This window comes from Dermacentor variabilis, chromosome 2, assembly GCF_050947875.1.
Source record: "Dermacentor variabilis isolate Ectoservices chromosome 2, ASM5094787v1, whole genome shotgun sequence".
Lineage (NCBI taxonomy): Eukaryota > Metazoa > Arthropoda > Arachnida > Ixodida > Ixodidae > Dermacentor > Dermacentor variabilis.
The window spans coordinates 14,825,103-14,852,604 of NC_134569.1; the positions used below are offsets into that span (position 1 = coordinate 14,825,103).

Genomic DNA, 27,502 nt, shown 5'->3' on the forward strand with positions numbered 1-27,502 from the left:
GTGCGCGAGCCGGTGCGAGACAGCGGAGCGCGTTCGAGCACCACTCCGCGTGCCGACACCCGGTCAACGTTGTGCCGTAGGACACATCCTCCCTCGGCGTAGTTTCCTACAAAAATTACAAGTGGGAAATGTGGCCCTATAGCGTCTACGGTATGCGAGAGCATGGTGGTTCAGTCAGCATGGCAATGAGTGATTAGCAGCACGCGGATTTGCACAAGCCTCGTCGTTGCTTCAAACGGCTTTGTGACTTTGCAAACAATCGTTTTCAACAAAATATTGGGCTATAAATGCAACAACGAAACTCATGCAGAGCGCTGAGACTTTATTACCTCACCGTGTTTGATTGCTTCGAAATTTATAAATATGAAGCGTAATCCGTATAAGGCCACAGGAAAGCCTGAATCTACATTACGAAAATATTCGACAAACCCATCTTTATACTACCCACAATTTCCATGCATAGCAGAGCGATCGCAGAGCAATATAGTTCCGTTTAGTCATACATAGGTAACACGAACCTCGGCAACCTGCGCGACTGCAAAGCACCGGTACAGAACAACGTTTCCCTGGGATGATATTACAGAACAGATCCAACCAGCTTAAAAAAGGAAATAGAGAAAAGGACGCATAGAAAGGCAGGGAGGTTAACCAGAAGCAGATTTTTTTTTTCGGTTCTTTGTTTTTTACGAACATTTGGGAGCACAGAAGCCTTCCTTCCTTGGCGTGTGACCGCGAAACGGCCTGCGGAACTCGAGTGTTTGACACTTTCCGGCTGTTGCGGACCGGTTGCCTTGCGAATGTCTGCACAGCCGGCGACGGTCGTTTGTCGGGTGAGAAAGGAATTGAAATGAGAAAGGAAAAAAAAAAGGAAATGAGAATTACTTCGAGCCACCTAACTGCTTTTTCTTTTTCTATTTAAATCTTCAACGAGCAATGATGGAGCGCGCAGAGCATCGAGGTATCTCAGAACAGAGGCGCGACCTGGGAGAATCTGTTGCGAGGTCCTCACGCTTATTGTATGATCAGGGGCTGGCTTTAGTTGCGACTGAAGAACTCGGCCTAAACGCTTTCTTACGTATCGCCCTCTCGAAACGCGGCACAGTGTATAGGGCCTAATACCAACCAAGGAGCCAGCCTGTATAACATACCGCTGCCATGCGCGTTATGCACGCAATGCCAGAAAGATTGCGCACGCTTGTCACCCGACAAGCGACCGCAGGGCAACGGAAGGCAACGCAAGGAAGCGGGTCAGCGACAGCCGGAAAATGCGAAAAGCTCGAGTTCCGCAGGCCGTTTCGCGGTCACGCGCGAAGGAAGGAAGGCTTACGTGCTCCTAAATGTTCGTAGAAGAAGAACAGAAAAAAAAAAAAAAACGCCATCGAACTACGCATCCAGACAAAATACTAACCAGTTCGACCATGCAAAAGTCAAACGAGCTCTGCCGTTTTGACGGCTGTTGTCTAAGAAAGCACAAGTGTTAAAAATAATGACAAACAACTAAATAAAAACATCTAATGAAAAAATAAAGAAATATGTGAGGTACCCCATGAGAATACTTATATTCGTTCCATTCATCGTGAACGCAGCGGGCTGCACGTGTGTACACGTCTAAATGATGTAAAGGCTGCTCACAAAATAACTTCCGAAAGGGGACAAACGCCGAACAACATTAAATTAACGTGGTTTTGTGAATCAATCTTAAAAGACTCCCTTTTCATTTGTTCGGCGAAAAAAGGTTGGTTAATTGTCAGTTTTCTTTTTTAGTGGGACGAGCATCGAGTGACACTCTTGTTTCTTGGCAGCACTTCCGTTTCACCTCCCGAGACGATCGCGGAGGAAACTCAAAATAAATCAGAAAAAAATATTTAAAAAATAGTAAAGTACAATACTCGTGTGTTTCATTGTAGATATGATATCATAGCATAAGTTTAGTTACTGGTTGAATTATTGAAGTGTCTGAAATAATTAGAAATAATTATAAATCACTGATTACCGCAAACCAAAGCACAGAATCGTAGACTTTACAGACCCGCCATGTGGGCACGACTTTGGCGAAATTCCGCTTTCTAATTGAGGGTTTCCCGTAAGTAATGACGTCACTATTGACGTCACACACCCGCACCCACACACACGGAGAGAGAGAGAGAGAGAGAGAGAGAGAGAGAGAGAGAGAGAGAGAGAAACAAGAAAAGGTGGCATGATATTGAACCGGCTAATTAATGGAAACAGTTACCTCCGAGTTCGGTTCATGCGTAGCGTTCGCCTAAAGTTAACCTAAAGAACACCAGCGCCAAGGTGCGAGTGCCACTAAGAGGCACCCAAGTCAATGATTAGGGTCGCCCACCACATTTTTTTTTTTTTCGTGCCAGAACTAGAATGCTGCCGTTACGTTAGTGTGACGTCATGGTTTTAAACGTGTTCCCCCATGGTTTGCGGCCGTTTTTGTTCTGAAAAAAAAAAAGGAGTTCGCAAAGCCCACTACGTTGAGCCCTTGGTTCCGTTAGAACGCAATGTAAATTTTGTTTGTCGATAAAATATTAACTGTAGTCCCCAGCAGACGCTTTACTCAACGTGGCGTCCACACTATTATTTCGTTCGCGCGTCTTTCCTGGCTTACCAAGACTATATGTCCACGGTTATTGCTGACGTACTTCAGAATTACAATTTACCAATACAGTTTGATAACATTCTGCCTGTCGTAGCGGAACGCAAGTTCTTGCATACTGAGATTGACCCACGATACCGCCGACATGCGACGAATGCAATGTGTGCACAGCGTCCTTAACGTTATCGTTTTTCACAGAGACTCAACACAAGGTAAATTCGTCACATGACGCAATGAATCAATCGTCAGTCCCTCGAACTTTGTTTTGGATCTCCGTGGACTGATCGTGTTTGACTGACTGCTCTCAGACTCACGTTTTTTTTTTTTTTTCTTGTCTTTCGAACTTTCACAGATGTCGCTTAATTTGAAGGCTCCTCAAGTTTTCTACGCTTGCGCTCTTCCATACTTGGTAAATCACCAACAGTAAATATAAGCCGCGAATTATGAGGTGACGATTATCGTCAACACTATGCTTCTTATATTACTGTTGCTTCAACACAATTTCGCCGCGTGTTAATAGCATGGAGTTTGTGACTCGCTGCTGAGTGAGAAAACTTGCACGCAAGCGCATTTTACATGGCGCGGCATCCTTGCCGTAACGTCTGCAAACAGAACATACTTTCTGGATAACACGCCGTAAATGGCAATATTCCCCACGTATTTCCTTTTACGACACAAGAAACTATGTCGCCTATGCGAAAGCAGCGCCATTGCACCCGCAGACTGACACATCTTTGGTGTGGCGCACGGCAGCTTCTGCACAGCGAGCTGACGAACATCAGGCGAGACGACACACTTTTATTCGAACAACAGGATGCAAACGCTTCAGCAGACGGCAACGATATACCTGTGATGCGCTGGCAGAGAGAGAGAGAGAGAGAGAGAGAGAGAGAGAGAGAGAGAGATAAACGGGATGGGAAAGGCCGGGAGGTTAGCCGGATCAGATTCTGGCTGGCACAAAGGAAAGAACTCCCTTACGGCGTCCGTTCGCTCTTCAGGCAGTTCAAGCTTATTCGGTAACTAATTGCAATATTAGTATTACAGTCGGAGGTCCCAACGTTGAAGAACCGTCGGGAGGACCTGCTCATTCAACGTGTGTGGCAATAAAGCTGATCTACCAGCAAGTAGTAGGAAACCGAAGTTCAGCATGCAAGAGTACACTATACAAAAACTACAAGAAACCGGCAAGAAACGCATATAAAAGAGAACAAACGCTGTAAAGGCACGAGCGCTTATGCGAGCGACCTTGCAAAACATTTCGCAACGGGAGATCGCGCGCTGTCCGCAGCCGTTTACTTCGGCCCCTTGGCGAGGAACGCGATAAGACGCGCGAGATAAGGGACATCGCCCATCTCGGATACAAGTACGCGCAGGGCGTTCTGCAAAGCAAGAGCTCCGGGTACACGCGCCTCTTCGAGAGCGTCGTGGCGGCAGTCCGGGCGCGCGCAGGTCGCCCTGGGTTTTGCGGGGCCCACAAGCGGCCATTGGAGCGCGCGTACGCGGGCAGCGCCCTTCCTCGGCCGCCCACTTGCATCGCTCCCACTCCACCTGGCTCGGCTCAGCTGCTGGGCGTGAGGCCGTGGGTTCGATCACCGGCGGCGGCCTCGCCCAATACATCACGTGGTTCAAATTGTTCAGAAGACTTCCACTGTATGGCGCCGACCACACACCCATGCTTTAGGACGTTTAACCGCACGATTTAAATTACATCACTGACACTACACTCATCGCGATTTCACAGGCAGGGCAGCACTCAGCAGCTATCGCGGGCGAGCGATAACCGAATCATAAGGGTACTCCACTCGTCGTCGGCGCACATATGCGAGGCTGCTTACGTGAACATAACAGAAGGCTTTAGGAGAGATGTAGACAGATGTTATTCGAGGAAAGGTACACAGAGGTCGACCAGAGCTAAAAGTGCTCCAGCGAGTCTATATATTCTAAGACCTTGACGATGAGCACAGGCAGTACAGCACGAGCGCGAATCAAAGTATTTGCACCCCCCCCCCCCCAGCCTTTTTTTTTTCTTGAGCCATATTACAGCTGTATATCCATTCCCAGCGGTGGACCTTTCTTGGACCGGCACGGCGCTGCTGTCAGTTTCTGAAGATGGCGGTTGTGCTTCACACGTCCACGGCGCACGAGCAACGAAGTGCAATTCATTTTCTTTGGAGCAAGCGACGAACGTCCATCGAAATCCACAAGTACAGCCCACGTATGGGGAAAGGTGACTCACTTTGAGAAGTGTGAGGTGGTGGTGGCGTGAGTTCGCAAAAGGCCGTGAAGACTCGCGCGATAATGAGCGTTCGGGGAGGTCGCGGGCGTGCGAATTGTACCACAGGGGCGTCGTAAATTTAGTGCTGCGATGGGACAAACGTCTGAACCGGTGTGGGGACGATGTGGATAAATAGTGTAAAGTATGTAGTATGTATATTTGTAATTACCTGTATGTGCCTTATCTTGGTTAATAAAAAATAGGGGCAAGGACTTTCTGATTCGCCCTCATATGTACGTGTCCGGGGGACCTGTTTAGCGTGTTGCTTAAAAATTCAAAAATCGCACGCATGGTTCACAACCGTGCACACCCAGCAGCAGCAGGTGTTCCGTTTCGCTGCTACAGATGCCGGCTTTTTCGCTCGATGGATCAATTGACGATTTCGCATCAATATCGGCGGCGATGCACGTTGAAAGGGCGCGAGCTGCACGTAAATCTAGCTCTAAATGTTAGGGGCGCGGCCGCTAAGCTTATCACGGCGATTTGGGGAAATTTCACACTGACTGAGACCTCTGCGGGAAAACGAGCCAAAAAAGTTAACTGACACCAGGGTGGTGACACCGCCGAATAAACGGTAAAAGAAGCGCCACCGGTTAGGACATTTGAATGCGTGTCCGTGTCGCGTTTGACACGAGACCGTCGACTCACTGGGCTTGACGCCTAAAAGCTACACCCATGCAGGCGGGCAACTAATTGATTAATTCCTTCATTCTTCCACTCATTTGTTCCTACGTTACAGAAAATACTGCATATATATGCTATGAGGGACGACTCTGAGTGTATACTTTTATTGCTTGAGAAACCTCAACATACGGGAGTTTTCGCCTTTCCTTGCCGTCGAAGCGCGACCGCTGCTTCTGCCACTCGAACATGCGACCACGCCCGGCCCGGCTGAAAGACGTCAAAGCCGCTCATTTAAGCAGATCCACACACCAAGTTATTCACTGACATTACACTCAACATTTCCAAGTAGAAGTGTAAACGACAGAGAGAGTGAGATAGACGCTGCGACTGTAACCAAGTTGCCCGAGAATAACCACTGCGTCTTATAATACTTACAGTTCTGCGGTACACGGCGATGACACCCGAACACACACTGCATGTAGGAAATGTTTACTATATACCGCCTCTGTATCCAAAATTCGCAACCTGACAGGCCACCAGCTGTGTGCTGGTGGCCTATCACAAGTGGAAAGGAAAAGCAGACAGACGCGGATTACGCACCGTTGCAACTTGGCGTCGCAGCGCTGTAGTCACGTTACACGAGCTCCGCAACGAGCGCAGAGCCGGGCTTCCACGCGCGAGACTCGCTAACGAGCGAGCAACGCGCAATCAATCGATCACGCGTTGTTCACGTCGCCGAGCGAGGGAGATGCAGAACAAAGCAAAAGCTTTCGTCGCCAATTTCCTTCCTTTGTCGGAAGAGCTCCATGTATAGGCAAAGACCTGGAAAGCCGCTAGGTAAACATGGGCCATCCCTAGAGGCCCTGTAGCTTTTCTTATTGCGTAGTACCTGACGGGCTCGACAAGCCACACGGTGTATGAAGAAGGCGGAGGCGCAAGGGTGAAGAGGGGGGGGGGGGGGGCGCAAAGCGGGTGAGCGCGCTGCGAAGACCAAGAACACTTTCCGTCAGACATCCCAAGGAAAGGCGGCCGACAGGCACTCGCAGTTTGTTTTTGTTCTTTTCATTGACGACGTGGACATCGCTCGCTGTTCGACGATGTACTCTCTCTCTCTCTCTCTCTCTCTCGTTTTCTTTCCCCAATCTTTTTGCAAGCCCTTCCACCTCCGCATCGCCCGGCGCTCTCCGTTCTCAAATAGGGCTTCTTTGCGCGAAGCCGAAAGTGCGGGCTATTTCGAGTGAAAAAGTAAGCAGGGTGGTGGCAGCTGGCTCTCGCTGAAAACAGACCCTGGACCCACAGCTCTCTCCCTCTCTCTCTTTTATCCCGTATGTCGTCCGCGGGACTCAACTTCCCAGCCAGAAGAAGGAGCCTCCTCCACCCACATTTAGCTCTTTTCTATTTTTATTTTCCTTCGTTTCCACAAAGTGGCGACCGAAAAAAAACAACAATCGGAGGCCAGGAAGAGAAAAGCCATTCTGCGAGTCTTCATTGTTCTCTCGTCGAGTGCGTGCGCGCCGGACACTGATGGAGGAGACCTGCCGTACGCTTTAATTGCCATGGCTATTATCCTGAAGTGTTGTCAAAATGGCCGAACTCTGTACTGCAACTTCTTAAAAATGAACAATGTAGGCAACATTTTAGGAGCTTATTAACGATACTGCAACCCATTCTTTTTTTTGCTTTTTGATTAACCAGACACGCGCGGATGAACTCAGCTCGTCCATGGAACGGAGCAGGTTAATACCTTGCCACGTCAGCTGAAAGGCAACATGCCCACCTTCAAATTGCCCGACGTCCTCTGTTTTTTTTTTGTTTTTGAAATGCTTAATAGTGGGGAGGGTGGCAGTGCGGGGCGTCTTGGCGCTCAGCATGACTGAAGAGTTGGGAAAAACGTTATCGCCGTGCACGACCCTTTGTCGCATATGTACACTAACCGTGAAAACGGCGCTCCAGTTTTGAACCTGCACACGTGATGCGCAGGTTCAGAACTACAGCGCCACCTGCTGTTTCCTTATAGCTACACAAAATAAACATCCGCCGGCGTTTCTAGGTATAGCGCGAAAAAACCGCAGACAAATCATTATTACTTGCACTGCCGTAATGCAGAGACAGTTCTTTTTTCTCAATATACTCAAGCCTCAACAGTGAAGTGTATAGTGTTCGAATCTGAAAATGGCTGACAAAAAATTCGAACTCCCGCTTCGCTCGGTGTATTTATTTATTACTGGAATGGTAGTAAAGGGCGCCAGCCTTAGAAGATAGTTTCAAGCGAACACGTTTGCTAAAAAGTCGCAGTTTCACCCGAAAGACGAAGCATCGATTGTGATAGCAAATTAGTACACAGTTATACGAAGCAAAGATAGTATTTAATATAAGTATAACCTTGCAATGTAAACGTTCGCTTACTAACTAAATTAACAAGCATAGTGTTACGCGCTCACAAGCAAACATCTCACTCGATGTCAGAACGCTGGTATGAGAAAGCGCGGCAGCATTAGCGAGGGAATTGACCTTCGTGCTGCCTCTCGGCTTCGATGCGAACTAAGCGGCTAAAACACAGCGCACACGAAGCTATCAACACCCGGTGAACTCTGTTCCCATCGCAGATCGCTTTCAATATAGGGCCCTCGCGGCCGCGCCATACGCAGCTGCCGCCAGAGTCAAACGCCCTTACCCCCCTTCCCCCCGTGCCTTGCACGCAACGAAAGACGGCGCACTTCCTCCCCGCTTTCCTCCCTTGCGCGCGGATAGTGAGCCACCGTCGTCGGCTTACCCTCGCACGCTTTCACTCGCACGTACAGCATATAAGGCGACGATGTTATCACTCTTGGACTTTATACGGAACATCACGCCGACGGCAGAAATGCGTCTGAAGTGTCCATATAATTGCTATCGCAATAAAAGAAAGCTAGTAAGGGATGTTGTTAGGGCACTGATGCATCATGCCTTCTCGACATGCACGCCCTTTCGTGTTCTTTCCTGCGAGAGTTTCGTAAAACTCAAGACGATAGGTCTGAACAGCGGTAACCACAAGGAAGAGTAAAGAAGACGCCACATGTGCTGGCTAGAAAGGGAATTTTATTTAAAAAGAACAGCGACCACATAAATTAGGAAAATCACGAAGGGCTGTAAAGAAAGAAATGAATGTATACAGACCGCAGAATATCCCTCGTCACATGTGGGCGAGTTGACAGGCCTTCACAGAAAAGTGAGCACCGCATACCACTACGCGGACTGGGCAAGATGATGACGTTATTCGTATACAGTAGCTTTTCTTCCAAAATGAGGTATATACCTCATGCCAGTGTATTTTGAATGTTATATATTTCTTCTTTGCTGTCAAGGTTTGGTAAATTTACCCAACATTTTAAGGCACCGCAAGTTCTCTTTGTACAGGCTTCGCTATTCTTAGTCGATCTTCCACGTCATTATCATCAACATCTGTAGCACGCTCTATATACTTTGCCGATCACTGACCGTGGGCATTATGCAGCAGTTCATTATTGTTACTGCTTCTAATATGAAGGGTCCCAGGGAAAGGGGGATTAAAGCAGGGTATCATGGTAAGCCCGCAGTATATATTTTATATAGCCCAGGAGTCACTATCATAATCATCATCATCGTCACCATCATTTAGTGGTGTGTCAGAGCTAGCTGCATCTTCTTTCAGCGTGCCTTGTGGTCTGCACATTGTTAAATATTCACTGAGTACGTACCATCTCGACCAGTTAGCGATCCTACTGGAAGCCAGAGGTGATCTTGAGATAAGCCGCATCGACCCCAGAACGCGTAGCTGGCGCCTTTGAGTGGAGCACGGCGGTAAGATGCGGCCAAGAAGCAGACGGTAGGAGCCGGGATCGCTCGAGCATCGTCTGCTCCTGTTCGAACGAAACAGGCAGCGGCCGATAGGAGGCCCAACGACGCCCCCGCCAGGGCACGGCGTTCCGCTCCCTCCCAAAATAGGCATTTTCTAGGCGCGTTACAAGCTGCACCAGCGACGCGTTGCATGCGCGCGTGCATGGACAGCGGTCCATCCTTGGCTTACAAAGTCCAGAGACCCAGACACATCGCTAGCGCACTCAGACGGCGAACCGGCACCTCCATCAAAGGCGGACATCCGCAGCGCCGGTATATAGCTCTCGAACACACTGTGATACAATTGGTTTTGAATTATGTGGAGCTCTCGATCGAGAGAAAATACTCGAAATGTTCCAAAAAATTGCACAACGCAGCTTCTTCTGATTATTATTATTATTATTATTATTATTATTATTATTATTATTATTATAAGAAAAACGAAACAGTCCAAGAGAAGTTGGAGCTTCCTCCAGAATGAGCACAACCTTCGCGTCATTGCAAGCTCCCGTATTTACGTTTCCCTTGAACGAATTTCTTTTGGTATCGTATATGGGAGGAGGTATCATATGGTAGTGTATTGTATCGTGCTCTGTGTATTTTGCCCCGCTTGGGCCATGTGGTATGCAGTATTTCTATAAATAAAAAACATGTGAAACAACGTAAGGACCTACAGGAAAGTTATAGGTCCGACAAGTATTTGTTTACCTGTTTTTCTGATATGAAAACAATTAAATGCTTCTTCCTGAAAAAGCAAAAAGAAAACATCCATGTAGTGGTGAACAGCCAGGCATGCCTGTTGCCATTTAGTCACCGCACGATGGAACAGCAGAGAACCAGTAAAACCAAGTCAGAAGTGCGCGAAAAATAATCTGCATACATACGAGGACCTACGGGTGAAGTGCCCATAGACGTAAGCGTATATTTTAAGATTTCTGAAGGCCACCGCGAAAATTATATATTTTGGTATATCGTATGGCAGGAGACAACGCAGCGACCTACGGAGAAGCCATGCATCTGAGCCGACACGCACATTTAGCTGTTTCTCTCGGCGAATGCAATAACTTGTCCGCACGAGCCACGATTGGCCGGCGTGTTTCTGACAAACCACTAAAGCCTACGAAGTGCTTTGCGAAGTGCACGGATACCAAATACTGCACCGAACTAGATTATTTAACAACCCTAAACGATTTTGCGTTCAACAATGCCGGTGATTAAACCGGCAACCTCGTTCTCAGAGACGTGATCTCACTCGGCTGTCGGCATAAGATTGGATACGAACTGTATAGGCGAACAATGACAAGTGTTTTGCTGAAGGATAAAGGGGAAAAAAAAAAACTCGATCTTGTCGCGGAATTTGAGCGAAAACCAAGCAACTATATATGCGCTAAATCTTTTATAGTTGCGGGAATGAAATTGCAGGTCACGTGTACGGACATATATATAGCTGCCACAAGAAAAAAAAATTGGAGGAAGCTTTAGCTCGGGCCGAACTCCGACGCGGCCTATTCAAATACATGTAAAAACGCAAAAACGTTTTTCTGAGATAACCCCTGGACCGATTTTAATGAAATTGTTGCATTTGAGAGAGAAAGTTAATTTCTAGTGCCTGTTGGAAGCGGAATTTTGATTTAGGGCTTGAATTGTGTAAAAAGAATTTTCAAAAATTCAGGCGTTCGAAAAAAATAGAAGCACGAAGTTTACAAACTAATAGCTCTGCATCAAAAACAGATATCGCGATTCTGTAAACGGTATCCATTAGACGATTCAAAGCGGACAAATTTGATATGTCAGTTTACATCTTACGTGAATTTGTTACGTTGTTTACGAGGGTTCTGCAAAAGTTGCAATTACACATTACGCCATTTTTTGAGGTTCATGTGTAACATATCAATTTTGTCCGCCTTAGATGTGCTATCAGGTACAATTCACAGAATTGCGATATCATTTTTTCTTGCTGAGTTACGGAGTTGTAAACTTGATAGTTTCGTTTTCTGAAAATTTGCGATTTTTGCCAAGTTTTTATAAAAAATTGACGACCTAAATCTAAAATTCGAAACCAACAGTCACTAGATTTTAAGTTTTTCTTTTAAATGCAGCAAACCCTGTCAAATTTGGTGCAGTGGTTGCCGAGAAAAACGAATTCTCCGTTTACATGTATTTAGATAGGAGCACCCGAGCTAAAGCTTCCTCTTAAGCTTCGCCTTCAAGAGTGGAACGCGACAGCGTTCCCGTCGACCCGCCAAGGGGTGTAAGACAATGGGCTACGGCGCAGCGATCACTTACGAGGCGCCCCGCATCGGACGCGGTGAGCGTCGAGCAACACAGCGTTCGGCGCGGCAACGAAACGTGCGCCTGAGCAAGCGGCGCACGCCTGAGAGCTCGTTTCTAAGGCAACACCGCATTCACTAGAGGCGCTTTTGTACCGCTTTGAAGCATCGAACAGTCTCTCGAAGTGATGTAACATTATTTTTCTGCACCAAATGACCTACTTTGTACGCGTTTGAGTGGTGTTGAAATCAAGGTAATAAAAAAAAAACTCGTGGCTGAGTGGTAGCGTCTCCGTCTCACACTCCGGAGACCCTGGTTCGATTCTCACCCAGCCCATCTTGCAAGTTGTTTTTTATTCATGAAGTGCCTGCCGGGATTTATCGCTCACGGCCAACGCCGCCGACACCGACGCCGACGACACCGGCTTTTCTGCGACACGAGCTCCTTAACGCTGTCGCGTTAAAAAAAAACAGTTGTTCGTCGCAGCCCATAGGCACGTAGGCTGAAATGGCTGAAATGAAGCGCTAACAGCATACCCGCACTTGGTTCGACCAATTCGCTCCACTGAGACAATTACAGGTCGCAAGGCTGTGCTCGAATAAATGTTAATTTCTCGCCAATGCTCTGATGGCCGGTCTCCCGACGTCTGCTCGCGACAGTACATAAGTCGCAGAAGACGCAGTGGGGCAATAGCCGACCGAGACGCTTTTAACCCAGCCTAACCGGAATACTCTGTATAGCTGTGACCCAGCGCACGTTACCGCATCCTGCCTCTCAAGGCGAGCGTGGTTAGCGCCGCAGCTCATGACGCGTCTGACGCATCAGCAGCACTCCCGGAGCCCACGAGAATTAAGACGGGCGCACGCGCAGACGCAGCCCCCGCAAGGAATAGAACGAGAAGCCAAGGAGAGGACTATTTTCGTGTCCCATGCAAAGGAAGCGCGGCACGCGTCAAGCTACTCTTTCGTCGACACCGTGGTCAAGGCCGCGCCGAAAGATGCCGCCAGAGGGAGACGGATGCGCTGCCTTTCCGCCGGGACAGTTGCAGAAGGCGCACGTTTCGCCCCCACCTCGTGAAAGAAACACGTCCATCTAATTCGCCCGCACTTCGCTCTTCATTTCACCAGCGCAACACGGCGGCGCCTGCACGTCGCACATTCGTTGCACGCAGCGCAGACTTCGCCCAGGTCGTGCAGTGCCGGTTCTGCCCGAGCAAGAAGGAATGACGGGAACTCGTTCACCAAGCGCAACGCGAATCGAATGTACCACGTGTGTCGCTGACGTCGGCTTCGGCGGGCATCTGGTGCGACAGCTCTTACTCTGATGCGGTCAGGATAGACCTTAGAACGAGATGTTGGCCGATCCGACTATTCGTATTATTCGGAGCAATCGGGAGCTCTTTGTCGGCCACTGTGCCCACTGATGCTGTATTAGCTGCCTGCAGCCTAGCTCGGGCGCAACTCCGATGCCGCCTATTCACATACACGCAAAACGCAAGAACGCTTTTCTGAGATAATAACCACTGGGCCGACTTTAACGAGATTTGTTGCATTTTAGAGAGAAAGTTAAATTCTGGAGCCTGTTGGAAGGAAAATATTGATTTAGGGCCTGAATTTCTTTACAAAGAATTTTTAACAATTGTATACGTTTAAAAAATGGTAGCCCGGAGTTTCCATATTTGTCCCTCTGCATCAAAAGATGTTGGCGTTCTCTAAACTGCATCCGTTAGAGTATCTAAAGCGGACAAATTGGATATATTTATTTACAGCGCAAGTAATTTGTTACAATATTTACGAGAGTATTGCGAGTCATACTCACATAAGAACGGTATACTGCATAGCGGTGTGTAGTACATTCATTTTGTCACCTTTAGACGCACTATCAGATGCAGTTGACAGAATTGTGATGTCAATTCTTATTGCTGAGTCACAGAGTTGTAAACTTGATAGTTTCGCTTTCGGCAAACGCGATTTTTTGACATTTGTATAAGAGTACCGACAGCCTAAATCAAATATCCGCTTACAACAGTCACGAGATTTTAATTTTTTCTTCGAATACAACAAACCTCACCTAATTTGGTCCAGTGGTTGCTGAGAAAATCAATTTCTGCTTTGCCGTGTATTTAGATGGGAGCCGCCGAGGTAATTAAAGCTTCCTCATTACACCTTGCTGCAAGTCAGCCTTCGTCATAGCTATAACGCCGAGACGCTGTCTATTGTCCTTACTCTTTATTGATTATATTGAAGCTGATGTTACGCCTTCGTTCAGAATGTTCGCGGATGTTCGTGTGATTTGTAGGATCAAAAATAATGAGTGTGATATTAGATCGCTGCAGTCGGATTTAGACGTAGTAGGAATTCGGTGCCATAAGTGGAAAATGGCACTGAATGTTAAAAAATTTGTACACGCCACTTGCTCAAGGAAGCGCGCATTTCAGACATGTACTGATATATTAAGTAATATGGCCTTAAAGAAGTCCGACGAATATAAACATCTGGAAATTTTAATGAAGTCTTACTTAAGGTGGAATAGGCACATTAAGCACATCAGAAATAAGGCAATGAGTTCGTTGGGTTCCTACGTCTCAATTTCAGTCACTAAATATTACGTGATGTACATTAAAAGAACAACTGTATTTCACTCGTGTGCGCAGTTCCCTTGAACACGGATGTTGAGATGATCCACACACGGACGACCTCGCGGATAAGCTTGAACAAGTGCAAAATAAGACAGCGAAGTTCATGCTTAATAAATATAGCGGGAAGTTGTGAGTGACAGAACGTAAAAATAAATTATCGGGGCAACCATTAAAAGACTGCCGACAATGTCTTAGACTGAAATATTTTCACAAGGTTCATTATTCTAAAACAGGGATCGACAGAGAAAAGCACATTACGCGTAAGTCATCATTCTGTATCTCGAAGAGATATGGACATGCATTAAAGGTCCGTGAGTTGCCGTTTAGGTGTGACGTATTTCAATATTCATTTTTTGTGCGACCCATAACTGAATGGAATGCTTTTCGCCTGATATTGTCAGTATTGAAAATAGTTCTTATTTTAACCACGCTTTATACAAAATTTGATGTTATTGGCTTTGTACTTCTTGTTATGTACCCCCCCCCCCCCTTTGCTAACGGCCCGTTAGGGCGAGGCAGTTATGTAATGATAAAATAAAATAAATTTACGACAGCTAGGGGGTGATGTTACGAAGCAATCACGAGTGGCACCAAAGACGAAATCGATCTTTGAATTTGATTTTGAAGGCGACTTGGCTGGAAGAGCTTGCAACTAGTTTTGGCAGCCATCTTCCTTTATGTATCGTTGTCTAGTTTGTAAATTTACATTTATATACCACCACCCATCTCTCTCTCTCTCTCCACGCTGCATACCTTTCGTCAGTCATTAAACGGAAGCGAAAGAGGGAACGGAAATGTACATCGATAGTTTTATTCAACTGCTGAATTATGAGTACAGTCCACGCGCTGCCCGTTTTCTGTTCTCCCTGGCGGCCCCGTTGCGTCGATGGCACATCTGAATCGTGAAAACACGCATCGAATTCGCACACTTCTCACTTCGATGCCTATAGGCTCGCGGCCGACACGCATCAGGGCTTCGGGACGCATCGGCCGCAGTCGGGGCACAGCCATCGTTCCCTTCTTCTCCTGCCCGGGTCGCGAGCGATGGGCGTGCCGCGCGCACGTCTCGTCAACGCTAACGGCAGCAGAAAAACCATGCTCTGTTGATTTCGTTTTTTTTTTTTCCTCCTTCCCGCGCACCATTACCGCCGCATTCCGCGGAGGCACGCCCTGGTCTCCCTTCTCCCACGCCGCGTGCGATGATGCTTGCCCCGCACGGCACGAAAGCACCGCAGGAAAACCCCGCGTCCTGGCGGTCATTAAACGGTAGCGATACGCGACATGAATACGACGGCGAGGAGGAAAATGCGCAACGCCGTCATGTATCCGCGCGTCAACGTGCAAGCATTAGAATCGCGACGCAGGAGGCGCATAACGTTGCCTCCATGTCGTAAAATATCGTAAGGAAATATATGCAGCCGCACGGCAAATATTTTCGTCGGGAAAAATGGGGCGGCTGCGAACCTGCGGTGGACTATACCGTATTACCGTACGGCCAGATGTGTTTCCGCGTGGCAGTACGGCACGGCTAGAACTCTATTATCTGTCTTCTATTCTGTGTACTGAATTACTAACCGCTGATGTCCTCAGATATCAGCAGTACTGCGCAACACTTCCAGAACTCTCACAGTAAACCAGAGCTCAGTAGAGAACTATTACAGTTTCATCCACGCCACCCCCCTGTCTACCTTCCTCCCTCCTCGGGACGTACGAAGCTGGTGGATAGCTTCAGAACAGCAAACGTTCTAAAAACGTTGTTCGTAACGTTACCCTCCAGCCGACGACTCGCGCACGTTCCAGGCCATCACAGCCAACCGTCAGCGATGCAGCGCTTTGCAGCCCGCTGCTGATGACATACGTGAAAAATGCGTGTACTTCTAGCCCGGTCCTGAGGCTTAAGATAGCCGCTTGTGCTAACGCCATTGTGTGTTACAATACCCTCTCTGTTTTGTTCTACCAAACCAGGGGCTGAGGTGGCTGCAGCCTCGCACTGGCGAGGCCTACGAAGAGGTGGCGATACTGCGTCTCTTACATCACGACACACAAAGAACAGCGAACGAGACGGGAGCAGCTTATCATCGACTTGTACGTTAGCCTCCAACGCATTCTTCTTTTTTTCGCAGCGGAAAGCTAAAAACGCGTTGCACTCTTTTCCCGCCTACAGGATGAAAGCTGCAGAAGCGGACGAGAGAACAAGCACAAATCTGTCAGCTGCCGATTACCCAACCGTTGTGCGATCTCTCAAGCGCACTGGCTGTTCTCGAAACGGAAAGTGCGAACCGCAGCGGTGCGAGGCGTGCATGACAGGGCGCCCGCTCACCGAATCGAGGGGGTCTGCAACACGCGCTGTGACGTGCTCGGATCGAGGCGTGCCGATGACACAGTCGTGTCCGCCGGATGAGCGAGTGAGACGGCGCGTCTCGATTCACTCGATACTCGGAATTGCACGGCGCAGAAGGCAATTTGCATGCGTCCTTCTCGCAGCGTCGGAGAAGGGGAGAGGCGGGCCAGCGGAGCAGCGCATATCGCGCGCCGTATAGACCGTTTTTTCGTAGGCGCCGCCATATTGTGAACGCAGTGGCTTGGGTGAAAGCGGTCTTTTGCATGGCAGGTATGCGCTCGGCGGTAGGTTCTGGCGTTTGTTCTCGCGGTCGTGCGGTCAGTTTAGTATGACGTGCGTCTTCTACGCGGTAAACGGCTCTGTGAGACGTGCTGGAGTGGTTTAAGGCGTCATGGCCGGAATTTCTGCTGGCATTGAGGTGGACGGAACACAGCGCGATGTGTGCGCGCATATTTGAGCGTACAATCAGCCTCGGAGATCAATTGTGTATTTCTGAATGTTCCAATCACTAATGTGACCTTATTGCAGTATTATCCTCTATTTCTAAGCTGCGGTTTAGGAGCCATGAAACATACGCGACGATCGTAACAGAGTGGATACCGTTCTGCTACGATAGGAGCTGTGATGTTATACTTTGACAAGCGTTCAAACTGTTCGCTGCAGGTTACATTGCGTGACTACTTGATTCGATGGATGAGGTTTCCGCCCCTGAATAAAACAGTTTTGCCAAGCAATAATAGCATACCTTACAGTCTGAATTAAGCTTGTCCAGCAAAGGACGACTCTTTACGAACTGCGCGAGCGTCCTAAGCAGTGTTAGGTGCTGGATTACAGATATCTTTGTTCTATATATCGCATGGTCCAAGCATACGGCATCAGCGGTTATATACTTATAAACGTTGTGCGGCGTGACTATGCTAGGTCGTATTGCGCGGCGTTAGCCCATTTTCTCTTGCTTTTTCGAGAAAGAGGATAATAACCGAAATTTTTTTTTCGGTTGTGTTCGTTCCGTTCTCTACGACGCACTCACACGCATTACGAAAATTTTGTCCTCAAAAATAGGCATGGCATTCTTTTTACGCGATCCCTCTCATATAATATGGCTGTATACAGGTCAAAAAGGCAATGCCGAAGCGCACAGCTTACATATGTATCGTGCTGGTTCACCAACCGCAGTGATTTCTGTGCTGAGCAGCGCCATCGGCCTCATGCAGGAAGGCTAGCGTAGACATATGGTAATTTGAAGCCTACTAGACTTGAAATGCGCGAGAACGATGTCGGTGCATCACAAATATTTGATAGCGCCTGCCGGTTAATGTTTCGTGGTTGTCTTAGGTTGGCCGTGCACGAGCATGCGCTCTTATGCTTTATGTGTTACTCCCTACGCCAAGCGATCAGATATGAGCAGATTTACCATTTCATGTTGTTAATACAGAGACACTGGTTTTCTGTATTGAATTAAAACCGATATAAGCAAAATAGTTCACAACACATACATACACTGCGGCTGATAAAGCACGTCACATTTTTGCGCCCCCAAGAGATATTTATGCTGTAGTTACCTACTGTAGTTACCTACTACAGCCTACTGTAGTTTCCGATGCACCGAAAAGCTTCCCTGACGACCTTATATGAACGGACATGGCGTAAATTTCACAAAGTACCATCTAAAACATCTCGAGATCGTGCCGCAGCACGCGACAGCAATACTTTCAAGCAGCGCCGCGCCGGATGGCCCAAGCCAGAGAGGAGGAAAGGCTCTCCGCGCGCCCTATCCTCCTCGCCCGATGAAAAGGTCTGAGATTCGTTGCGGCCGACGGGCCTCGCAATATCGCGAAACACAGCGGCTCCCGGCATCCACAACAGCCAGCACCGGCAACGGCATCGGGAGACGCACGGACGCGAATCACCGATCACGCCGCCGCGGGGCCATCGGACGGAAGGAAACGAACGACGACGAGCGACGGAAGGGGCACGCGACACGAGGCTTACGTAAGGGCCGGGCTCTGCCAAGATCTCCGCGAAAGTGTGTCAGGGCCAGACAGGCGACAGGGGCCGCCGCTTTGGACGCGTGGATACTGACCAGCTGCGCGATCAGTGCTATTTAGTCCCAGTAGAATGTCGAAGGCATATTTATAGCGTATATATATTTTCTTATACTTTGCTATTCCTCGTCTCATTCGACGATGACCAGGAGGCGCTATCGTGTGTGATCAGGTCATTAAATATTCGGTAATAGAGACGCGTGAGGCAGCATTCACAGATGGGCATATCCCCCCGACCGAGGTGAACACGCCAACAGCGACCACTCGCAGCTTCCGTTGCAAGCGTGAACGGCGCGCCGCTTCTCCAGTGTTCACGTGATCGAAGCGGCCAGCACAGTCTATTGTAGCGTCCAAATCACACAACATCTGCGCCAGGTTTGGCGGAACACGCGAGGCAGATAATAAGCGAACTGTGTATGCGCGTACAAAAGACCATAAAGTTTACGACGTTCGAGCGCGCAGCTATATAGGCGCCCCAGGGAAGACTCGCAGAGTGCTTTCGTTGTTGTTCTTGCGCAGGATGAGCGCTGTCTGTCGCCGCACACGCTTCCCGGGAGAGTTCTCGAGGCCACCTGCATCACGTGATTCCCTCGTCGATATCGCCAATGGGGAAGCCGCCAGTTCCTTCCCCGAGGTTCAACATTTCGTCATCAACACGGGACGTGCCTCTCTCTCGTTGCCTCACCTCCTGGGAGCGAAGTTAGCCCACTCTTCCTGGCACAACGAGATACAAGTGGTATCTAAACAAAGCCTGTTTTTTATTTTATTTATACAAGTACCTGCAGCGCCACAAGGGCATTATTGCAGGGGGGGACAAATTGAAGAAAAGTGAACATGTGGCAAAAACTTGATACAGCAGAGCACAGGTGGTAAGAGTAACAAAATACGTAACATAGATGAGTCATCTCGACGGCAAAACGGTCTTGTGAAATGCGGTGCAAATTTGCAAGACAGAAATGGAAAGGGTACACTATCGCATGAAGTGCAATGCCAGCCAAATGATATAAAGAAAACGGGATAATATACTACGACAGACTGCGTGACAATAAAGACAGAAACTCTGAACACGTTTTACATTCACCAATGCTCCTGGGAAGCCTATTCCAGTGTGCGGAAACATGCGGGAAAAATGAATTACGGTAGACATCAGTACGACAGCGCATTTCAAGGACTTTCAGCTCGTGATCACATCGTTTAGAGATGAAGTGGGGAGGGAAAATGTACAAGTTCTTGTTTATTCCTGTGAGATCAAAGTAGATTCGGAAAAAAAGTTCTAATTTTGCAGTTAATCGGCGGTGTGCTAGTGATTTCCAACCAAGGTCCTCTTTAAGCAATGTAATACTGCTACGGAAATTATAATTACCAGAAACAAATCTTGCAGCGCGGTTTTGGACGCGTTCGAGCTTTTCTATAAGTTTAGAGCTTTGAGGGTCCCATACCTGGCAAGCGTATTCGAGTACCGGACGAACATATGTTATGTAAAGCTGTTCTTTTACTTTCTGGGGGGCGTTATAAAAATTACGTCTAACAAGGTTTAGTATACGAGATGATTTTAAGGTTAAGTATTCAATATGTCTGTTCCATGTTAAATTTTCTGAAAAATAGACCCCGAGGTATTTGTAGTGTTCGACCTTTTCAAGAAGTAGTCCGTCCAATTTGTACACTGATCTCACAGGAAAGCGTTTACGGGTGAATGACACAAGTTGGCATTTAGCATTGTTCAAAGACATGCCCCACTTAATGCACCAAGCATGAATTTTGTTTAGATCATTCTGCAAACTACTAACATCACAAACATTTTCTACGTTCTTGTATATGGCACAATCATCAGCATATAACCTCACTTTGCATTCTAGATTGTGCACAATGTCATTTATAAAGACTAAAAATAACAAAGGCCCCAAAACAGACCCTTGGGGCACGCCAGAGGTTACGGTGACAGGTGTTGATTTGGTTCCGTTTATTAAAACATGCTGTGTTCGTCCAGACAGGTAATTTCCAATCCAATGTACTATTGCAGGGTGTATACCGAGACAAGATAATTTATGTAAAAGCAATGCATGAGAAACTGTGTCGAAAGCTTTCCGGAAATCTAAAAATATACAGTCTACCTGAAATCCAAGGTCAAAAGAGTAAAAGAGATCGTGAGCGAACTCTACCAGTTGAGTCGTACATGACAAGCCAGGCCTAAATCCATGTTGAAAATCCGAAAAAAATTTATTGCTTTGAAGGTGTTTCATCACAGCACTGTATATGATGTGTTCTATTGTTTTGCAACATACACATGTTAGAGAAATAGGCCTGTAGTTTTCTAGTACATTTTTGGGACCGTTCTTATGTATGGGAACGACGTGGGCTACCTTCCACTCTGCAGGTAATGAAATGGTATTTAATGATTTATTAAACAGAGCGACTAAAAAATGCGCAATTTCTTGAGAGCAGGATTTCAATACCTGCGACGGAATACCATCGGGACCGCCAGCTGATTTGTTGTTCAGATTGGAAATAAGTTTCAGAACACCGTTATATGTGACAGTGACCATAGGCATATTCTCATAGACTATTTCTTGTATTTCAGGCGGTTCACCAGTGTATGTCTCAGAAAAAACACTTTTAAAATAGGAATTCAGACAGCAAGCCTTCTCATAATCATCAAGCACTTTTCTCGCCGACTGATAAAATGGGGACAGTTGTGTCCACTTTACCATTTATTTTAACAAATTTCCAAAATTCTTTAGGATTATCCCTTAACTTTGCGTCAAGCGATGAAATATAACTTTGTTTATTCACCTTTATTTCTTGCTTAATATTGTAGTTCACATGACGCATTTCATGGAAAACCGATTGATTGTGAGTCTTCAAATACGAAGCATACAGGCGGCGTTTTTTGTTAATAAGCGAGCGAATTTTCTTATCTACCCACGGTTTATCTTTCCGGCGTCTAGTTGTCAAAAGTTTGGAAGGTATGTATTGTTCAATTAAAGCCTTTAATTTATCTCTAAAAAGAATCCAAGCTTCATCTATGTCCACTGTCTGGCTGACCTCATGAAAAATAGGGAAGAAATTTGAAAGCTCTCGTGATAAAGAGACGTAATCCCCTCGGTCGTAGAAAAAAACCTTTCTAGGATATTTATGGGTTGGTCTAACTGAAGCGGCACTAGACGTGGCAACAACGCAATCGTGATCACTGATACCAGGGATGACAGCTACATTTTGGATCAGCGACTCAGAGCTAGCAAAAAACAAATCTAAAGTGCTGGCAGAAAAATGGTCTCTTCGCGTGCATTCGGAGACGAATTGGGTTAGGTCATTAGTTATAATGAACTCTGAAAAGGCAAGAGATAGGGCAGTCGAGTCTGAGAACACAGGTTTGCCATCTTCCCAGTCAACAGCAGGCATGTTAAAGTCGCCCCCAAGTATATACTCAGTATTTACGGTAGTTAAAAAGTTTGATAGCTCGGTAAATGATTCCGGATTACAAGAACTAGGAGACCGGTAAAAAGACCCAACAGCAAGGTAATTGCCATTGCTCATTCTAACCCTGCACCATATGGATTCAGAGTGATTGAAAGAAGTAGGGAGTTCAGTACTGTGAAGGCACTCATTAATGAGAAGAAAAACGCCGCCACCATGTGTGTTTCTGTCACACCGGTAGACATCATAACCACACGGAAATACCTCGTTATTGGCGATGGATTCATGAAGCCAGGATTCAGTGCCGATCACTATGTGTGGTTGAACAGCGGAAAGTAAAGCTGCAAACTCATCGGCCTTATTTTTCAAGCTTCGGCAGTTAACTAACAGAAGATTAAGTGTAAGATAACAAGAAGTGTTATGTTCCGCGCCAGTACGCAAGGTTTTAGGTTCTGCACGATGCTTGACCTTTAGCTATCTTATTTCGGTTACCACCTTTTTTCCGCTATCATAGCCAAAGATTTTGTTGCCCATGTGCAGTTTATCGAAACGTAGTTTAAATGAGAGGTTTGTGGCTAAAGCATATTCAACCAGTTTTGATCGTGCATATCTGATAGCAGGACTGAAATCCTCTCGAAGTGCGTATTCCTTATCTTTCAGCCTGGATCCGCACGACAAAAGTTGTTCCTTAACTTTAAATCTACAGAAATTAACAACAATTGGCCGGTTCTTTCCCTCGCGAAACTTTCCCAGCCTATGAGCACGTTCAATATCTTCCGTTGTAATAGTCTGTTCGAGCTCAGTTTGAAAAAACGCGATGGCTTTTTTCTCAGAGTCTCTCCAACTTTCATTTTCGCAATCACATAGGCCAAAAACTATCAAGTTATTTCTGCGCGACCTGTTGTTTGTATCCTCAAGGGACGTTTTAATTTCGACCATTTTTCGCAGATTTTCTGAGGAGTCTTCTTTGGCTGAAAGTAGGTCACTTTGAAGAACAGCGACTGTGTTCTGTAGTTCTTGTAGCGAAAGAGCGAGAGCAGACTGTTCCTTCTTGACAACTTCTAGCTCGGTGAAAAAACGAGTTTGCCCTTGCTCAAGCCGGCGGACAATAGCATAAATGCCTTCAATACTAGCACTTCCCTCAGCACCACTAGCATCTGTACCAGGGCCAGGGTTTAGTTCGACATCCCCGGAGAGAAGTAAATGTAATCCAGAGAAAGCACGGTAGGCAAAAGCACGTAAACTGATACATTTTCTCACGTACTCCAATAGGCTGTCGGGGCACGACACCGCAATTACACATCGGTCAGAACACCGGTAACAAGATGCAGGGGTTCGGTAACTAACCTGTGCAAAAAGACGAGGTAAGCTCATGCCGACAGCGATGTCGCGCCCCGGCAGTAGTCCGTCGAAGTGTAGCTTAAGTAGTGCCTCCGCCCCTCTTGTATCAGTTGACATATGCGGTTGCCAGGCCAGATGAGTGAATGTATCCAAAGTGGGCGGCTGCTCGTTGACATCCGGGAAAGGCGATGATTGTGCGGCGAAGCACGCGTCCGTTTGCCACGTAGAAACTGAAGGCGGTGGCAGGTTCCAAGCCACATCGAAGAAACCACCGCCGGGCCACGGAATCAGTAGGGCTCCGAAAAGCACCTGTGCAAAAAGACGAGGTAAGCTCATGCCGACAGCGATGTCGCGCCCGCGTTGTTGAAATCCAACGAAGGTTAGTGGAATCTGTCAGACCTCTGTACAGGACACGTTGTTCAGAAGCGGAACCCCCTTATCAGGGAGTTTCTTGTGCGTGCCCTTGCAAGATTGTCGTGATGCTGCGGAGGACTTCCTGCAGGAAACGTTGCAGCAAGTACCCCGTTTCTTCACTACAGCAGTGGAACCCAACTAGACACACAACCGTTGACACTGGAAAACGCCTCTTCTGCACGCGGGCAATATGACTTTGGCTAAGCATACTTGGCTTCCCCGATTTCCATTCTCTCGCTTTCTTTTCCTGCCCCGTATCCTCTCCGATAATTGCGCAGAACATCATTCCTGATCATTACGGGACAAAGCCAGCGCAGCACACGACACATGTATGGACTAGTGAGTATACCGTAGTAGAGATGGCTCTAAACTTGCTACACGTGTATTTGTATTGAAATGGAGCCGCCAGCAACGTTGTTTGTAGTCCTCCAAACTTTTTGGCAGAATAACCTACGGCGAAGGGAACGCCATTCGCAAGGGTGTTCAATTTATTTTTAACACAAATTGCAGCGACATGTGCTCGAGAAAGCACGGTCGTAGTGGTTTTCGTGACGATCTATGGAGAGCGAGAGCAAGAGAGAGAGAGAGAGAGAGACCAAACTCGGAGTCGCCTGATAAGTGGCGCTCGCGAGCGGTAGTTGCCGAGAAAGATTATTTTTTTGGTTTCCATGTATTTAGACAAGAACTCCCCATCTAAAGCATCCCGATCTAAAGCAGTGGTTTGTTAACAAAATGACTTGGAGCCTCAATATATATATATATATATATATATATATATATATATATATATATATATATATATATATATATATATATATATATATATTATTGTCCTAAAATAGCACTGTCTTATCATTCTGCGCGTTCCCTGTCTTTTTAGTACTATTCACAGATTCAAGTAACATTTTCTCCGTCATCTTTAAAGGCGAAAGCCTCGATCAGGGCACAAATACGTCCTCAATTACCTCAGTACGGATACTGCGACACGCCAACAAAATATGCCCAATGATGACTGCGTTGTTTCCACTGCCCACCGATCCCACGAAGATCAGACGTGCGCCCTTCGGGTAGTTTGCGGCCACTTAGGTTTTACAGAAAAGAAGATTCTTGGGTTCGTGTCCTCGTGCGTCTATTTACGATGTGCAAAGCCGCAAAAGCGCTGTACAGAACAATGAACACTTCATTGGGTGTGTGTACGAAGATCTTCTCTCCTTCCGACGTCTATTTCTCCCCTTCTCCAGTGCAGGACCGTCTGCTTTGATAACCTCCCCGCTTTTCCCTCATATTATCTCTCTCTCTCTCTCTCTCTCTCTCTCTCGCTCGCTCGCTCGCTACATGCGCGCAACACATGTATAGTCATAACTTATATAGCTTTGGGTCATAGGACGCGCCACCTGCGAGACCAACTTGCAGACGTCAGTCGGGCCACGGTGTTGGCTGAAAAGCCCGTATTTCCCCTCTCCAGAGCAGAGGTGCAGGGGCCGCGGCGCCTGCGACAGTCTCCGGGCCACGCACCGGCCTCGTCGCGTCGCCCAGAGCCGCGCATTCCTCGCGACGACGGTCCGGAAGCGAGAGCGCGCCACACGCACGGACGCATTAAAAACAGCCGCGCCGATGGAGCCGAAAGCGAGCAAAGCGGCTCGTTCATATACGTATATACATGACGCGCGCTAAGCCGCCGTCTTCTTGCTCCGCGTCGGCCTAGTTTTCGCGTCCTGCCCGTCGCTCTAGCTGTCTTGCGACCCACGACTCGACACTCTTCTTCTTCCTCCGGGGCAGTCAGCCCCGCCCGCGGCACGAGTGTCACGCGCTTTCGCGCCGCTCCAAGAAAGCGCGGCGCCGGCTAGCCCTGTGCGCTGGACGCACTCCAAGAAATTCTTTTCTGGCCGGAGGAGGAAGACACCGGCGTGGTTTCGGGGTCGATCGGGCAGCGCGCCCGCAGGAGCCATTTTGGAGGCAGCGCCATTCATCCCGCTTTCAGCTAGCGCCTGGCCAAGCTTTTTCTTTTTTCGTCGACTTCCTAACTCTTCTTTATCTTTTTGTGCGCACTATAACCTCGGTGCTTCGCCGGCCTTGCCCAAGCGTGCGTTGCCCCAGTTCTCAGCGGGCAGCAACGCTGACGTCCCGCTTTGGACACCCGCCGGGTCGCGGTACGATCGCTATGGTTCGAAAATTATAAGGACACTCTGGAAATTACGTATATTATGTAGCGTTCGTGTCGTTTATTATTATTTTGTTTCTCGGCAGCGTCATGCACATTGCCTTTGAGTGAACGTGTCTGCGCACAAACGGGCCTGTGACAATCAGCTTGCTCTTTTCAGTGCGCATAGGCGTAAAGAGGCTAGTGTAGTGATCGTATCGGTAGATTAGCAGAATGCGTTGTTGGGCAAGTTGGTTCATTGTATTTGGAAATATTGGATGCGCTTTGCAGACGATCACAAGGAAGAAGACGGGACAAGCTGTGGTTAGTTTGCGCCTGTCCCGTCTTCTTCCTTGTGATCGTCTACAAAGCTCATCCAATCTTCCCAAGTATCGGTAGATGTTCGCGAGAGCGTATAGTCATGTGTTGCTTTTTTCTTTCTTTCTTTTTTTTTTTTTTTTACGCTTACACGAGCGGCTAGGCTCTATGAGATGCGCCGTGTAGTGGAGGGCTGCGACTTCATTTCAACAGCCAGGGGTTTTTCAATGTGCAGCCAATGCTCGGTAAAACAACATCTTGGTATTCCGCCCCCTTCGCAATGCATCCGAAGCGAGTAGAAATCGAACCCACAACCTCCCGCGCAGCAGCAGCAGAACGCTAATGCTACTAAGCCGCCGCAACGCACGGTGCGGGTTTGTGAGAATTGGACGACCATCACTGCGGGGCCAGAACAAACTGCACGTGCTCACAAATAACTTTCTGGCACGTGGATGCCTCCAGTGTTTCAAGCTACGTTTTAAAGCGCAGGTATGATCGTTACTTAGTCATCCCTCGAAATATCAATGCCACTCACAAGACAAATCTTGCTCGAAAAGCAACACGGTCTGTACGGAAGCAGACGGCTTCGCTCGGTTATGCGGGCGCGTGGTGTTGCGTACTCCAGGGTAGCGTACCGTACTGCTGCCGAGAAGTAGCGGCGCCTGCCTAACGAAGCTCGACCGACATTACTTATTGGGTAGCGTGGCGTTGTCGGCGGGCTGCAGGCATCCGGTAGATCATGGCGACCAAGCAGGGGCGAGACGACTTGCTAGTGCGAAACTTGCACTGTTTATTCAAAGGTAGTTGAAAGAAAATAAGAAAAGCATGAAGTAAAGTCTCAAGTAAGAAGTATATCAAAGTACATTTCGGAGCCCCTTAAATAGCTCTCTACAAGTGTGGGCGGGATCTTGCTGCCATCGATGACACGTGACAGGCACGGAGAGAGGGCCCCTCCTCCTGCACGGGAAGGAGAAGTCGATCCTCTCATCGACGAATCCGGTCGGGTGAACGACCCCTCCGGCGCACGTGGGCTCCGGTGCACGTGGGCTCCGGCTCAGGAGTTAGGGTGAATGACCTGTCGCCACGTGGTGTCAGACGCCAACCCTAACAGTGGTAACTTGCCCCCGACCGCAAAAGCTTCCAGAGCACGGGATTCGTGGGGGAAGGGAGGTGCATTACGCATAAGTTAATGCAGCGGGCATATTGAAATGCACAATGCAT

The 27,502-nt window shown here is 47.8% G+C and overlaps 1 protein-coding gene across 3 annotated transcripts in view; it reads right to left on the bottom strand.

Annotated features, from left to right (window-relative positions):
- Positions 1-27,502, bottom strand: part of LOC142571390 (integrin alpha-PS1-like) — a 165,200-nt gene that overhangs the window by 67,746 nt on the left and 69,952 nt on the right. The window contains exon 1 of one of the 3 annotated variants that reach the window (XM_075679696.1): positions 5,940-6,069. The exons of the other annotated variants lie outside the window; for them this stretch is intronic. The gene's annotated coding sequence lies outside the window, so the exon portion shown is untranslated. Of the gene's footprint in view, positions 1-5,939; positions 6,070-27,502 lie in introns of those variants that run through there. 3 annotated transcript variants of the gene reach the window in all.